General features: G+C 47.6%; 25 non-coding genes across 25 annotated transcripts; all 25 read right to left on the bottom strand.

Moving 5' to 3' along the window:
- Positions 1-249: 249 nt before the first annotated feature.
- Positions 250-368, bottom strand: LOC133852860 (5S ribosomal RNA). Its single transcript, XR_009896044.1, has one exon. It is a non-coding gene; the product is annotated as a 5S ribosomal RNA (ribosomal RNA).
- A 358-nt stretch (positions 369-726) lies between these two features.
- LOC133852858 (5S ribosomal RNA) lies at positions 727-845 on the bottom strand. Its single transcript, XR_009896042.1, has one exon. It is a non-coding gene; the product is annotated as a 5S ribosomal RNA (ribosomal RNA).
- Positions 846-1,203: 358 nt separating this feature from the next.
- Positions 1,204-1,322, bottom strand: LOC133852848 (5S ribosomal RNA). Its single transcript, XR_009896032.1, has one exon. It is a non-coding gene; the product is annotated as a 5S ribosomal RNA (ribosomal RNA).
- A 358-nt stretch (positions 1,323-1,680) lies between these two features.
- On the bottom strand, positions 1,681-1,799 carry LOC133852816 (5S ribosomal RNA). Its single transcript, XR_009896002.1, has one exon. It is a non-coding gene; the product is annotated as a 5S ribosomal RNA (ribosomal RNA).
- A 358-nt stretch (positions 1,800-2,157) lies between these two features.
- LOC133852947 (5S ribosomal RNA) lies at positions 2,158-2,276 on the bottom strand. The gene has a single exon (XR_009896127.1). It is a non-coding gene; the product is annotated as a 5S ribosomal RNA (ribosomal RNA).
- A 358-nt stretch (positions 2,277-2,634) lies between these two features.
- On the bottom strand, positions 2,635-2,753 carry LOC133852961 (5S ribosomal RNA). Its single transcript, XR_009896140.1, has one exon. It is a non-coding gene; the product is annotated as a 5S ribosomal RNA (ribosomal RNA).
- Positions 2,754-3,111: 358 nt separating this feature from the next.
- Positions 3,112-3,230, bottom strand: LOC133853514 (5S ribosomal RNA). Its single transcript, XR_009896615.1, has one exon. It is a non-coding gene; the product is annotated as a 5S ribosomal RNA (ribosomal RNA).
- A 358-nt stretch (positions 3,231-3,588) lies between these two features.
- Positions 3,589-3,707, bottom strand: LOC133852943 (5S ribosomal RNA). Its single transcript, XR_009896123.1, has one exon. It is a non-coding gene; the product is annotated as a 5S ribosomal RNA (ribosomal RNA).
- A 358-nt stretch (positions 3,708-4,065) lies between these two features.
- Positions 4,066-4,184, bottom strand: LOC133853499 (5S ribosomal RNA). Its single transcript, XR_009896600.1, has one exon. It is a non-coding gene; the product is annotated as a 5S ribosomal RNA (ribosomal RNA).
- Positions 4,185-4,542: 358 nt separating this feature from the next.
- On the bottom strand, positions 4,543-4,661 carry LOC133852797 (5S ribosomal RNA). The gene has a single exon (XR_009895983.1). It is a non-coding gene; the product is annotated as a 5S ribosomal RNA (ribosomal RNA).
- Positions 4,662-5,019: 358 nt separating this feature from the next.
- On the bottom strand, positions 5,020-5,138 carry LOC133852882 (5S ribosomal RNA). The gene has a single exon (XR_009896064.1). It is a non-coding gene; the product is annotated as a 5S ribosomal RNA (ribosomal RNA).
- A 357-nt stretch (positions 5,139-5,495) lies between these two features.
- On the bottom strand, positions 5,496-5,614 carry LOC133852881 (5S ribosomal RNA). Its single transcript, XR_009896063.1, has one exon. It is a non-coding gene; the product is annotated as a 5S ribosomal RNA (ribosomal RNA).
- A 358-nt stretch (positions 5,615-5,972) lies between these two features.
- Positions 5,973-6,091, bottom strand: LOC133852869 (5S ribosomal RNA). The gene has a single exon (XR_009896052.1). It is a non-coding gene; the product is annotated as a 5S ribosomal RNA (ribosomal RNA).
- A 358-nt stretch (positions 6,092-6,449) lies between these two features.
- On the bottom strand, positions 6,450-6,568 carry LOC133852927 (5S ribosomal RNA). The gene has a single exon (XR_009896106.1). It is a non-coding gene; the product is annotated as a 5S ribosomal RNA (ribosomal RNA).
- A 358-nt stretch (positions 6,569-6,926) lies between these two features.
- On the bottom strand, positions 6,927-7,045 carry LOC133852902 (5S ribosomal RNA). The gene has a single exon (XR_009896083.1). It is a non-coding gene; the product is annotated as a 5S ribosomal RNA (ribosomal RNA).
- A 358-nt stretch (positions 7,046-7,403) lies between these two features.
- On the bottom strand, positions 7,404-7,522 carry LOC133852956 (5S ribosomal RNA). The gene has a single exon (XR_009896135.1). It is a non-coding gene; the product is annotated as a 5S ribosomal RNA (ribosomal RNA).
- Positions 7,523-7,880: 358 nt separating this feature from the next.
- Positions 7,881-7,999, bottom strand: LOC133852936 (5S ribosomal RNA). Its single transcript, XR_009896115.1, has one exon. It is a non-coding gene; the product is annotated as a 5S ribosomal RNA (ribosomal RNA).
- A 358-nt stretch (positions 8,000-8,357) lies between these two features.
- LOC133853468 (5S ribosomal RNA) lies at positions 8,358-8,476 on the bottom strand. The gene has a single exon (XR_009896569.1). It is a non-coding gene; the product is annotated as a 5S ribosomal RNA (ribosomal RNA).
- A 358-nt stretch (positions 8,477-8,834) lies between these two features.
- On the bottom strand, positions 8,835-8,953 carry LOC133852905 (5S ribosomal RNA). The gene has a single exon (XR_009896086.1). It is a non-coding gene; the product is annotated as a 5S ribosomal RNA (ribosomal RNA).
- A 358-nt stretch (positions 8,954-9,311) lies between these two features.
- Positions 9,312-9,430, bottom strand: LOC133852931 (5S ribosomal RNA). The gene has a single exon (XR_009896110.1). It is a non-coding gene; the product is annotated as a 5S ribosomal RNA (ribosomal RNA).
- A 359-nt stretch (positions 9,431-9,789) lies between these two features.
- Positions 9,790-9,908, bottom strand: LOC133852932 (5S ribosomal RNA). Its single transcript, XR_009896111.1, has one exon. It is a non-coding gene; the product is annotated as a 5S ribosomal RNA (ribosomal RNA).
- A 358-nt stretch (positions 9,909-10,266) lies between these two features.
- Positions 10,267-10,385, bottom strand: LOC133852918 (5S ribosomal RNA). The gene has a single exon (XR_009896097.1). It is a non-coding gene; the product is annotated as a 5S ribosomal RNA (ribosomal RNA).
- Positions 10,386-10,743: 358 nt separating this feature from the next.
- LOC133852942 (5S ribosomal RNA) lies at positions 10,744-10,862 on the bottom strand. Its single transcript, XR_009896122.1, has one exon. It is a non-coding gene; the product is annotated as a 5S ribosomal RNA (ribosomal RNA).
- A 359-nt stretch (positions 10,863-11,221) lies between these two features.
- On the bottom strand, positions 11,222-11,340 carry LOC133852904 (5S ribosomal RNA). Its single transcript, XR_009896085.1, has one exon. It is a non-coding gene; the product is annotated as a 5S ribosomal RNA (ribosomal RNA).
- A 359-nt stretch (positions 11,341-11,699) lies between these two features.
- On the bottom strand, positions 11,700-11,818 carry LOC133852874 (5S ribosomal RNA). The gene has a single exon (XR_009896057.1). It is a non-coding gene; the product is annotated as a 5S ribosomal RNA (ribosomal RNA).
- Between the last annotated feature and the right edge of the window lie 45 nt (positions 11,819-11,863).

Genomic DNA, 11,863 nt, shown 5'->3' with positions numbered 1-11,863 from the left:
AAACGCACAATACAACGATTAAATGCAATAGAATGAGCCGAAAACTCCTTAAAAACGCTTTCAGTGTAGAGTACGCATGGAAACGGCGTGCCTGAAGGTCAAAACGAAGGATGATGAGCCCGAAAATGTGCTCACCCAGCTCCGCAACGTGGCCATCGCGTGCGCGCCGGAAAGAGCCTTCCCCTCACCGGCGCAAAAAATAAAATAATAATAATAACGGCAAAAAAATAATTTAAAAAAGTAAAACGAGGGGTGCAACACGAGGACTTCCAAGGAGGTCACCCATCCTAGTACTACTCTCGCCCAAGCACGCTTAACTGCGGAGTTCTGATGGGATCCGGTGCATTAGTGTTGGTATGATCGCACCCGTTGGTAGAGTCACGCAAAAAACTTATAACCCTCACTCGTCTAACTGAACTGGCCCGCACAGTGATGGGATCCGGTGCTCAGACGTGTCCACGTGCCACCCAATAAATAAAACGCACAATACAACGATTAAATGCAATAGAATGAGCCGAAAACTCCTTAAAAACGCTTTCAGTGTAGAGTACGCATGGAAACGGCGTGCCTGAAGGTCAAAACGAAGGATGATGAGCCCGAAAATGTGCTCACCCAGCTCCGCAACGTGGCCATCGCGTGCGCGCCGGAAAGAGCCTTCCCCTCACCGGCGCAAAAAATAAAATAATAATAATAACGGCAAAAAAATAATTTAAAAAAGTAAAACGAGGGGTGCAACACGAGGACTTCCAAGGAGGTCACCCATCCTAGTACTACTCTCGCCCAAGCACGCTTAACTGCGGAGTTCTGATGGGATCCGGTGCATTAGTGTTGGTATGATCGCACCCGTTGGTAGAGTCACGCAAAAAACTTATAACCCTCACTCGTCTAACTGAACTGGCCCGCACAGTGATGGGATCCGGTGCTCAGATGTGTCCACGTGCCACCCAATAAATAAAACGCACAATACAACGATTAAATGCAATAGAATGAGCCGAAAACTCCTTAAAAACGCTTTAAGTGTTGAGTAGGCATGGAAACGGCGTGCCTGAAGGTCAAAACGAAGGATTTTGAGCCCGAAAATGTGCTCACCCAGCTCCGCTAGGTGGCCATCGTGTGCGCGCCAGAAAGAGCCTTCCCCTCACCGGCGCAAAAAATAAAATAATAATAATAACGGCAAAAAAATAATTGAAAAAAGTAAAACGAGGGGTGCAACACGAGGACTTCCCAGGAGGTCACCCATCCTAGTACTACTCTCACCCAAACACGCTTAACTACGGAGTTCTGATGGGATCCGGTACATTAGTGCTGGTATGGTCGCACCCGTTAGTAGAGTCACGCAAAAAACATATAACCCTCACTCGTCTAACTGAACTCGCCCGCACAGTGATGGGATCCGGTGCTCAGACATGTCCACGTGCCACCCAATAAATAAAACACACAATACAACGATTAAATGCAATAGAATGAGCCGAAAACTCCTTAAAAATGCTTTCAGTGTAGAGTACGCATGGAAACGGCGTGCCTGGAGGTCAAAACGAAGGATTTTGAGCCCTAAAATATGCTCACCCAGCTCCGCCAGGTGGCCATCGCGTGCGCGCCGGAAAGAACCTTCCCCTCACCGGCGCAAAAAATAAAATAAAAATAATAACGGCAAAAAAATAATTGAAAAAAGTAAAACGAAGGGTGCAACACGAGGACTTCCCAGGAGGTCACCCATCCTAGTACTACTCTCGCCCAAACACGCTTAACTACGGAGTTCTGATGGGATCCGGTGCATTAGTGCTGGTATGATCGCACCAGTTAGTAAAGTCACGCAAAAAACTTATAACCCTCACTCGTCTAACTGAACTGGCCCGCACAGTGATGGGATCCGGTGCTCAGACGTGTCCACGTGCCACCCAATAAATAAAACGCACAATACAACGATTAAATGCAATAGAATGAGCCGAAAACTCCTTAAAAACGCTTTCAGTGTAGAGTACGCATGGAAACGACGTGCCTGGAGGTCAAAACGATGGATTTTGAGCCCGAAAATGTGCTCACCCAGCTCCGCTAGGTGGCCATCGCGTGCGCGCCGTAAAGAGCCTACCCCTCACCGGCGCAAAAAATAAAATAATAATAATAACGGCAAAAAAATATTTGAAAAAAGTAAAACGAGGGGTGCAACACGATGACTTCCCAGGAGGTCACCCATCCTGGTATTACTCTCGCCCAAGCACGCTTAACTGCGGAGTTTTGATGGGATCCGGTGCATTAGTGCTGGTATGATCGCACCCGTTAGCAGAGTCACGCAAAAAACTTATAACCCTCACTTGTCTAACTGAACTGGCCCGCACAGTGATGGGATCTGGTGCTCAGACGTGTCCACGTGCCACCCAATAAATAAAACGCACAATACAACGATTAAATGCAATAGAATGAGCCGAAAACTCCTTAAAAACGCTTTCAGTGTAGAGTACGCATGGAAACGACGTGCCTGGAGGTCAAAACGATGGATTTTGAGCCCGAAAATGTGCTCACCCAGCTCCGCTAGGTGGCCATCGCGTGCGCGCCGTAAAGAGCCTACCCCTCACCGGCGCAAAAAATAAAATAATAATAATAACGGCAAAAAAATATTTGAAAAAAGTAAAACGAGGGGTGCAACACGATGACTTCCCAGGAGGTCACCCATCCTGGTATTACTCTCGCCCAGGCTCGCTTGACTGCGGAGTTCTGATGGGATCCGGTGCATTAGTGCTGGTATGATCACACCCGTTAGTAGAGTCACGCAAAAAACTTATAACCCTCACTCGTCTAACTGAACTGGCCCGCACAGTGATGGGATCCGGTGCTCAGACATGTCCACGTGCCACCCAATAAATAAAACACACAATACAACGATTAAATGCAATAGAATGAGCCGAAAACTCCTTAAAAACGCTTTCAGTGTAGAGTACGCATGGAAACGGCGTGCCTGGAGGTCAAAACGAAGGATTTTGAGCCCGAAAATATGCTCACTCAGCTCCGCTAGGTGGCCAACGCGTGCGCGCCGGAAAGAACCTTCCCCTCACCGGCGCAAAAAACAAAATAATAATAATAACGGCAAAAAAATAATTGAAAAAAGTAAAACGAGGGGTGCAACACAAGGACTTCCCAGGAGGTCTCCCATCCTAGTACTACTCTCGCCCAAGCACGCTTAACTGCGGAGTTCTGATGGGATCCGGTGCATTAGTGCTGGTATAATCGCACCCGTTATTAGAGTCACGCAAAAAACTTATAACCCTCACTCGTCTAACTGAACTGGCCCGCACAGTGATGGGATCTGGTGCTCAGACGTGTCCACGTGCCACCCAATAAATAAAACGCACAACACAACGATTAAATGCAATAGAATGAGCCGAAAACTCCTTAAAAACGCTTTCAGTGTAGAGTACGCATGGAAACGGCGTGCCTGGAGGTCAAAACGATGGATTTTGTGCCCGAAAATGTGCTCACCCAGCTCCGCTACGTGGCCATCGCGTGCGCGCCTGAAAGAGCCTTCCCCTCACCGGCGCAAAAAATAAAATAATAATAATAACGGCAAAAAAATAATTGAAAAAAGTAAAACGAGGGGTGCAACACGAGGACTTCCCAGGAGGTCACCAATCCTAGTACTACTCTCGTCCAAACACGCTTAACTGCGGAGTTCTGATGGGATCCGGTGCATTAGTGCTGGTATGATCGCACCTGTTAGTAGAGTCACGCAAAAAACTTATAACCCTCACTCGTCTAACTGAACTGGCAAGCACAGTGATGGGATCCGGTGCTCAGACGTGTCCACGTGTCACCCAATAAATAAAACGCACAATACAACGATTAAATGCAATAGAATGAGCCGAAAACTCCTTAAAAACGCTTTCAGTGTAGAGTACGCATGGAAACGGCGTGCCTGGAGGTCAAAATGATGGATTTTGAGCACGAAAATGTGCTCACCCAGCTGCGCTAGGTGGCCATCGCGTGCGCGCCGGAAAGAGCCTTCCCCTCACCAGCGCAAAAAATAAAATAATAATAATAACGACAAAAAAAAAATAGAAAAAAGTAAAACGAGGGGTGCAACACGAGGACTTCCCCGGAGGTCTCCCATCCTAGTACTACTCTCGCCCAAGCACGCTTAACTGCGGAGTTCTGATGGGATCCGGTGCATTAGTGCTGGTATGATCGCACCCGTTAGTAGAGTCACGCAAAAAACTTATAACCCTCACTCGTCTAACTGAACTGGCCCGCACAGTGATGGGATCCGGTGCTCAGACGTGTCCACGTGCCACCCAATAAATAAAACGCACAATACAACGATTAAATGCAATAGAATGAGCCGAAAACTCCTTAAAAACGCTTTCAGTGTAGAGTACGCATGGAAACGGCGGTCCTGGAGGTCAAAACGATGGATTTTGAGCCCGAAAATGTGCTCACCCAGCTCCGCTAGGTGGCCATCGCGTGCGCGCCGGAAAGAGCCTTCCCCTCACCGGCGCAAAAAATAAAATAATAATAATAACGGCAAAAAAATAATTGAAAAAAGTAAAACGAGGGGTGCAACACGAGGACTTCCCAGGAGGTCTCCCATCCTAGTACTACTCTCGGCCAAGCACGCTTAACTGCGGAGTTCTGATGGGATCCGGTGCATTAGTGCTGGTATGATCGCACCCGTTAGTAGAGTCACGCAAAAAACTTTTAACCCTCACTCGTCTAACTGAACTGGCCTGCACAGTGATGGGATCTGGTGCTCAGACGTGTCCACGTGCCACCCAAGAAATAAAACGCACAATACAACGATTAAATGCAATAGAATGAGCCGAAAACTCCTTAAAAACGCTTTCAGTGTAGAGTACGCATGGAAACGGCGTGCCTGGAGGTCAAAACGATGGATTTTGAGCCCGAAAATGTGCTCACTCAGCTCCGCTAGGTGGCCATCGCGTGCGCGCCGGAAAGAGCCTTCCCCTCACCGGCGCAAAAAATAAAACAATAATAATAACGGCAAAAAAATAAATGAAAAAAGTAAAACGAGGGGTGCAACACGAGGACTTCCCAGGAGGTCACCAATCCTAGTACTACTCTCGCCCAAACACGCTTAACTGCGGAGTTCTGATGGGATCCGGTGCATTAGTGCTGGTATGATCGCACCCGTTAGTAGAGTCACGCAAAAAACTTATAACCCTCACTCGTCTAACTGAACTGGCAAGCACAGTGATGGGATCCGGTGCTCAGACGTGTCCACGTGCCACCCAATAAATAAAACGCACAATACAACGATTAAATGCAATAGAATGAGCCGAAAACTCCTTAAAAACGCTTTCAGTGTAGAGTACGCATGGAAACGGCGTGCCTGGAGGTCAAAACGATGGATTTTGAGCCCGAAATGTGCTCACCCAGCTCCGCTAGGTGGCCCTCGCGTGCGCGCCGGAAAGATCCTTCCCCTCACCGGCGCAAAAAATAAAATAATAATAATAACGGCAAAAAAATAATTGAAAAAAGTAAAACGAGGGGTGCAACACGAGGACTTCCCAGGAGGTCACCAATCCTAGTACTACTCTCGCCCAAACACGCTTAACTGCGGAGTTCTGATGGGATCCGGTGCATTAGTGCTGGTATGATCGCACCCGTTAGTAGAGTCACGCAAAAAACTTATAACCCTCACTCGTCTAACTGAACTGGCAAGCACAGTGATGGGATCCAGTGCTCAGACGTGTCCACGTGCCACCCAATAAATAAAACGCACAATACAACGATTAAATGCAATAGAATGAGCCGAAAACTCCTTTAGAACGCTTTCAGTGTAGAGTACGGATGGAAACGGCGTGCCTGAAGGTCAAAACGATGGATTTTGAGCCCGAAAATGTGCTCACCCAGCTCCGCAAGGTGGCCATCGCGTGCGTGCCGGAAAGTGCCTCCCCCTCATCGGCGTAAAAAATAAAATACTAATAATAACGGCAAAAAAATAATTGAAAAAAGTAAAACGAGGGGTGCAACACGAGGACTTCCGGGGAGGTCTCCCATCCTAGTACTACTCTCGCCCAAGCACGCTTAACTGCGGAGTTCTGATGGGATCCGGTGCATTAGTGCTGGTATGATCGCACCTGTTAGTAGAGTTACGCAAAAAACTTATAACCCTCACTCGTCTAACTGAACTGGCACGCATAGTGATGGGATCCGTTGCTCAGACGTGTCCATGTGCCACCCAATAAATAAAACACACAATACAACGATTAAATGCAATGGAATGAGTCGAAAACTCCATAAAAACGCTTTCAGTGTAGAGTACGGATGGAAACGGCGTGCCTGAAGGTCAAAACGAAGGATTTTGAGCCCGAAAATGTGCTCACCCAGCTCCGCAACGTGGCCATCGCGTGCGCGCCGGAAAGAGCCTTCCCCTCACCGGCGCAAAAAATAAAATAATAATAATAACGGCAAAAAAATAATTGAAAAAAGTAAAACGAGGGGTGCAACACGAGGACTTCCGAGGAGGTCACCCATCCTAGTACTACTCTCACCCAAGCACGCTTAACTGCGGAGTTCTGATGGGATCCGGTACATTAGTGCTGGTATGATCGCACCTGTTAGTAGAGTCACGCAAAAAACTTATAACCCTCACTCGTCTAACTGAACTGGCCCGCACAGTGATGGGATCCGGTGCTCAGACATGTCCACGTGCCACCCAATAAATAAAACACACAATACAACGATTAAATGCAATAGAATGAGCCGAAAACTCCTTAAAAACGCTTTCAGTGTAGAGTACGCATAGAAACGGCGTGCCTGGAGGTCAAAACGAAGGATTTTGAGCCCGAAAATATGCTCACCCAGCTCCGCTAGGTGGCCATCGCGTGCGCGCCGGAAAGAACCTTCCCCTCACCGGCGCAAAAAATAAAATAATAATAATAACGGCAAAAAAATAATTGAAAAAAGTAAAACGAAGGGTGCAACACGAGGACTTCCTAGGAGGTCACCCATCCTAGTACTTCTCTCGCCCAAGCACGCTTAACTACGGAGTTCTGAAGGGATCCGGTGCATTAGTGCTGGTATGATCGCACCAGTTAGTAAAGTCGCGCAAAAAACTTATAACCCTCACTCGTCTAACTGAACTGGCCCGCACAGTGATGGGATCCGGTGCTCAGACGTGTCCACGTGCCACCCAATAAATAAAACGCACAATACAACGATTAAATGCAATAGAATGAGCCGAAAACTCCTTAAAAACGCTTTCAGTGTAGATTACGCATGGAAACGACGTGCCTGGAGGTCAAAACGATGGATTTTCAGCCCAAAAATGTGCTCACCCAGCTCCGCTAGGTGGCTATCGCGTGCGCGCCGGAAAGAACCTTCCCCTCACCGGCGCAAAAAATAAAATAATAATAATAACGGCAAAAAAATATTTGAAAAAAGTAAAACGAGGGGTGCAACACGATGACTTCCCAGGAGGTCACCCATCCTAGTATTACTCTCGCCCGAGCTCGCTTGACTGCGGAGTTCTGATGGGATCCGGTGCATTAGTGCTGGTATGATCGCACCCGTTAGTAGAGTCACGCAAAAAACTTATAACCCTCACTCGTCTAACTGAACTGGCCCGCACAGTGATGGGATCCGGAGCTCAGACATGTCCACGTGCCACCCAATAAATAAAACACACAATACAACGATTAAATGCAATAGAATGAGCCTAAAACTCCTTAAAAACACTTTCAGTGTAGAGTACGCATGGAAACGGCGTGCCTGGAGGTCAAAACGAAGGATTTTGAGCCCGAAAATATGCTCACCCAGCTCCGCTAGGTGGCCATCGCGTGCGCGACGGAAAGAACCTTCCCCTCACCGGCACAAAAAATAAAATAATAATAATAACGGCAAAAAAATAATTGAAAAAAGTAAAACGAAGGGTGCAACACGAGGACTTCCCAGGAGGTCACCAATCCTAGTACTACTCTCGCCCAAGCACGCTTAACCGCGGAGTTCTGATGGGATCCGGTGCATTAGTGCTGGTATGATCGCACCAGTTAGTAAAGTCACGCAAAAAACTTATAACTCTCACTCGTCTAACGGAACTGGCCCGCACAGTGATGGGATCCGGTGCTCAGACGTGTCCACGTGCCACCCAATAAATAAAACGCATAATACAACGATTAAATGCAATAGAATGAGCCGAAAACTCCTTAAAAACGCTTTCAGTGTAGAGTAGGCATGGAAACGGCGTGCCTGGAGGTCAAAACGATGGATTTTGAGCCCGAAAATGTGCTCACCCAGCTCCGCTAGGTGGCCATCGCGTGCGCGCCGGAAAGAGCCTTCCCCTCACCGGCGCAAAAAATAAAATAATAATAATAACGGCAAAAAAATAATTGAAAAAAGTAAAACGAGGGGTGCAATACGAGGACTTCGCAGGAGGTCACCCATCCTAGTACTACTCTCGCCCAAGCACGCTTAGCTGCGGAGTTCTGATGGGATCCGGTGCATTAGTGCTGGTATGATCGCACCCGTTAGTAGAGTCACGCAAAAAACTTATAACCCTCACTCGTCTAACTGAACTGGCCCGCACAGTGATGGGATCCGGTTCTCAGACGTGTCCACGTGCCACCCAAAAAATAAAACGCACAATGCAACGATTAAATGCAATAGAATGAGCCGAAAACTCCTTAAAAACGCTTTCTGTGTAGAGTATGCAGCGAAACTGCGTGCCTGGAGGTCAAAACGATGGATTTTGAGCCCGAAAATGTGCTCACCCAGCTCCGCTAGGTAGCCATCGCGTGCGCGCCTGAAAGAGCCTTCCCCTCACCGGCGCAAAAAATAAAATAATAATAATAACGGCAAAAAAATAATTGAAAAAAGTAAAACGAGGGGTGCAACACGAGGACTTCCCAGGAGGTCACCCATCCTAGTACTACTCTTGCCCAAGCACGCTTATCTGCGGAATTCTGATGGGATCCGGTGCATTAGTGCTGGTATGATCGCACCCGTTAGTAGAGTCACGCAAAAAACTTATAACCCTCACTCGTCTAACTGAACTGGCCCGCACAGTGATGGGATCCGGTGCTCAGACGTGTACACGTGCCACCCAATAAATAAAACGCACAATACAACGATTAAATGCAATAGAATGAGCCGAAAACTCCTTAAAAACGCTTTCAGTGTAGAGTACGCATGGAAACGGCGTGCCTGGAGGTCAAAACGATGGATTTTGTGCCCGAAAATGTGCTCACCCAGCTCCGCTAGGTGGACATCGCGTGCCCCCCGGAAAGAGCCTTCCCCTCACCGGCGCAAAAAATAAAATAATAATAATAACGGCAAAAAAATAATTGAAAAAAGTAAAACGAGGGGTGCAACACGAGGACTTCCCAGGAGGTCACCCATCCTAGTACTACTCTCGCCCAAGCACGCTTGACTGATGAGTTCTGATGGGATCCGGTGCATTAGTGCTGGTATGATCGCACCCGTTAGTAGAGTCACGCAAAAAACTTATAACCCTCACTCGTCTAACTGAACTGGCCCGCACAGTGATGGGATCCGGTGCTCAGACGTGTACACATGGCACCCAATAAATAAAACGCAAAAATACAACGATTAAATGCAATAGAATGAGCCGAAAATTCCTTAAAAACGCTTTCAGTGTAGAGTACGCATGGAAACGGCGTGCCTGGAGGTCAAAACGATGGATTTTGAGCCCGAAAATGTGCTCACCCAGCTCCGCTAGGTGGCCATCGCGTGCGCGCCGGAAAGAGCTTTCCCCTCACCGGCGCAAAAAATAAAATAATAATAATAACGGCAAAAAAATAATTGAAAAAAGTAAAACGAGGGGTGCAACACGAGGACTTCCCAGGAGGTCACCATTCCTAGTACTACTCTCGCCCAAGCACGATTAACTGCGGAGTTCTGATGGGATCCGGTGCATTAGTGCTGGTATGATCGCACCCGTTAGTAGAGTCACGCAAAAAACTTATAACCCTCACTCGTCTAACTGAACTGGCCCGCACAGTGATGGGATCCGGTGCTCTGACGTGTCCACGTGCCACCCAATAAATAAAACGCACAATACAACAATTAAATGCAATAGAATGAGCCGAAAACTCCTTAAAAACGCTTTCAGTGTAGAGTACACATGGAAACGGCGTGCCTGGAGGTCAAAACGATGGATTTTGAGCCCGAAAATGTGCTCACCCAGCTCCGCTAGGTGGCCATCGCGTGCGCGCCGGAAAGAGCCTTCCCCTCACCGGCGCAAAAAATAAAATAATAATAATAACGGCAAAAAAATAATTGAAGAAAGTAAAACGAGGGGTGCAACACGAGGACTTCCAAGGAGGTCTCCTATCCTAGTACTACTCTCGCCCAAGCACGATTAACTGCGGAGTTCTGATGGGATCCGGTGCATTAGTGCTGGTATGATCGCACCCGTTAGTAGAGTCACGCAAAAAACTTATAACCCTCACTCGTCTAACTGAACTGGCCCGCACAGTGATGGGATCCGGTGCTCAGACGTGTCCACGTGCCACCCAATAAATAAAACGCACAATACAACGATTAAATGCAATAGAATGAGCCGAAAACTCCTTAAAAACGCTTTCAGCGTAGAGTACGCATGGAAACGGCGTGCCTGGAGGTCAAAACGATGGATTTTGAGCCTGAAAATGTGCGCACCCAGCTCCGCTAGGTGGCCATCGCGTGCGCGCCGGAAAAAGCCTTCCCCGCACTGGCGCAAAAAATAAAATAATAATAATAACGGCAAAAAAATAATTGAAAAAAGTAAAACGAGGGGTGCAACACGAGGACTTCCAAGGAGGTCTCCTATCCTAGTACTACTCTCGCCCAAGCACGATTAACTGCGGAGTTCTGATGGGATCCGGTGCATTAGTGCTGGTATGATCGCACTCGTTAGTAGAGTCACGCAAAAAACTTATAACCCTCACTCGTCTAACTGAACTGGCCCGCACAGTGATGGGATACGGTGCTCTGACGTGTCCACGTGCCACCCAATAAATAAAACGCACAATACAACGATTAAATGCAATAGAATGAGCCGAAATCTCCTTAAAAACGCTTTCAGCGTAGAGTACGCATGGAAACGGCGTGCCTGGAGGTCAAAACGATGGATTTTGAGCCCGAAAATGTGCTCACCCAGCTCCGCTAGGTGGCCATCGCGTGCGCGCCGGAAATAGCCTTCCCCTCACTGGCGCAAAAAATAAAATAATAATAAATAACGGCAAAAAAATAATTGAAAAAAGTAAAACGAGGGGTGCAACACGAGGACTTCCCAGGAGGTCACCCATCCTAGTACTACTTTCGCCCAAGCACGCTTAACTGCGGAGTTCTGATGGGATCCGGTGCATTAGTGCTGGTATGATCGAACCCGTTAGCAGAGTCACGCAAAAAACATATAACCCTCACTCGTCTAACTGAACTGGCCCGCGCAGTGATGGGATCCGGTGCTCAGACGTGTCCACGTGCCACCCAATAAATAAAACACACAATACAACGCTTAAATGCAATAGAATGAGCCGAAAACTCCTTAAAAACGTTTTCAGTGTAGAGTACGCATGGAAACGGCGTGCCTGGAGGTCAAAACGATGGATTTTGAGCCCGAAAATGTGCTCACCCAGCTCCGCTAGGTGGCCATCGCGTGCGCGCCGGAAAGAGCCTTCCCCTCACCGGCGCAAAAAATAAAATAATAATAAATAACGGCAAAAAAATAATTGAAAAAAGTAAAATGAGGGGTGCAACACGAGGACTTCCCAGGAGGTCACCCATCCTAGTACTACTCTCGCCCAAGCACCCTTAACTGGGGAGTTCTGATGGGATCCGGTGCATTAGTGCTGGTATGATCGCACTCGTTAGCAGAGTCACGCAAAAAACTTATAACCCTCACTCGTCTAAC

Source organism: Alnus glutinosa, chromosome 12 (genome assembly GCF_958979055.1).
Source record: "Alnus glutinosa chromosome 12, dhAlnGlut1.1, whole genome shotgun sequence".
NCBI lineage: Eukaryota > Viridiplantae > Streptophyta > Magnoliopsida > Fagales > Betulaceae > Alnus > Alnus glutinosa.
Note: the sequence above shows the minus strand (reverse complement) of the source record. Positions and strands in the feature narration are given on the sequence as shown.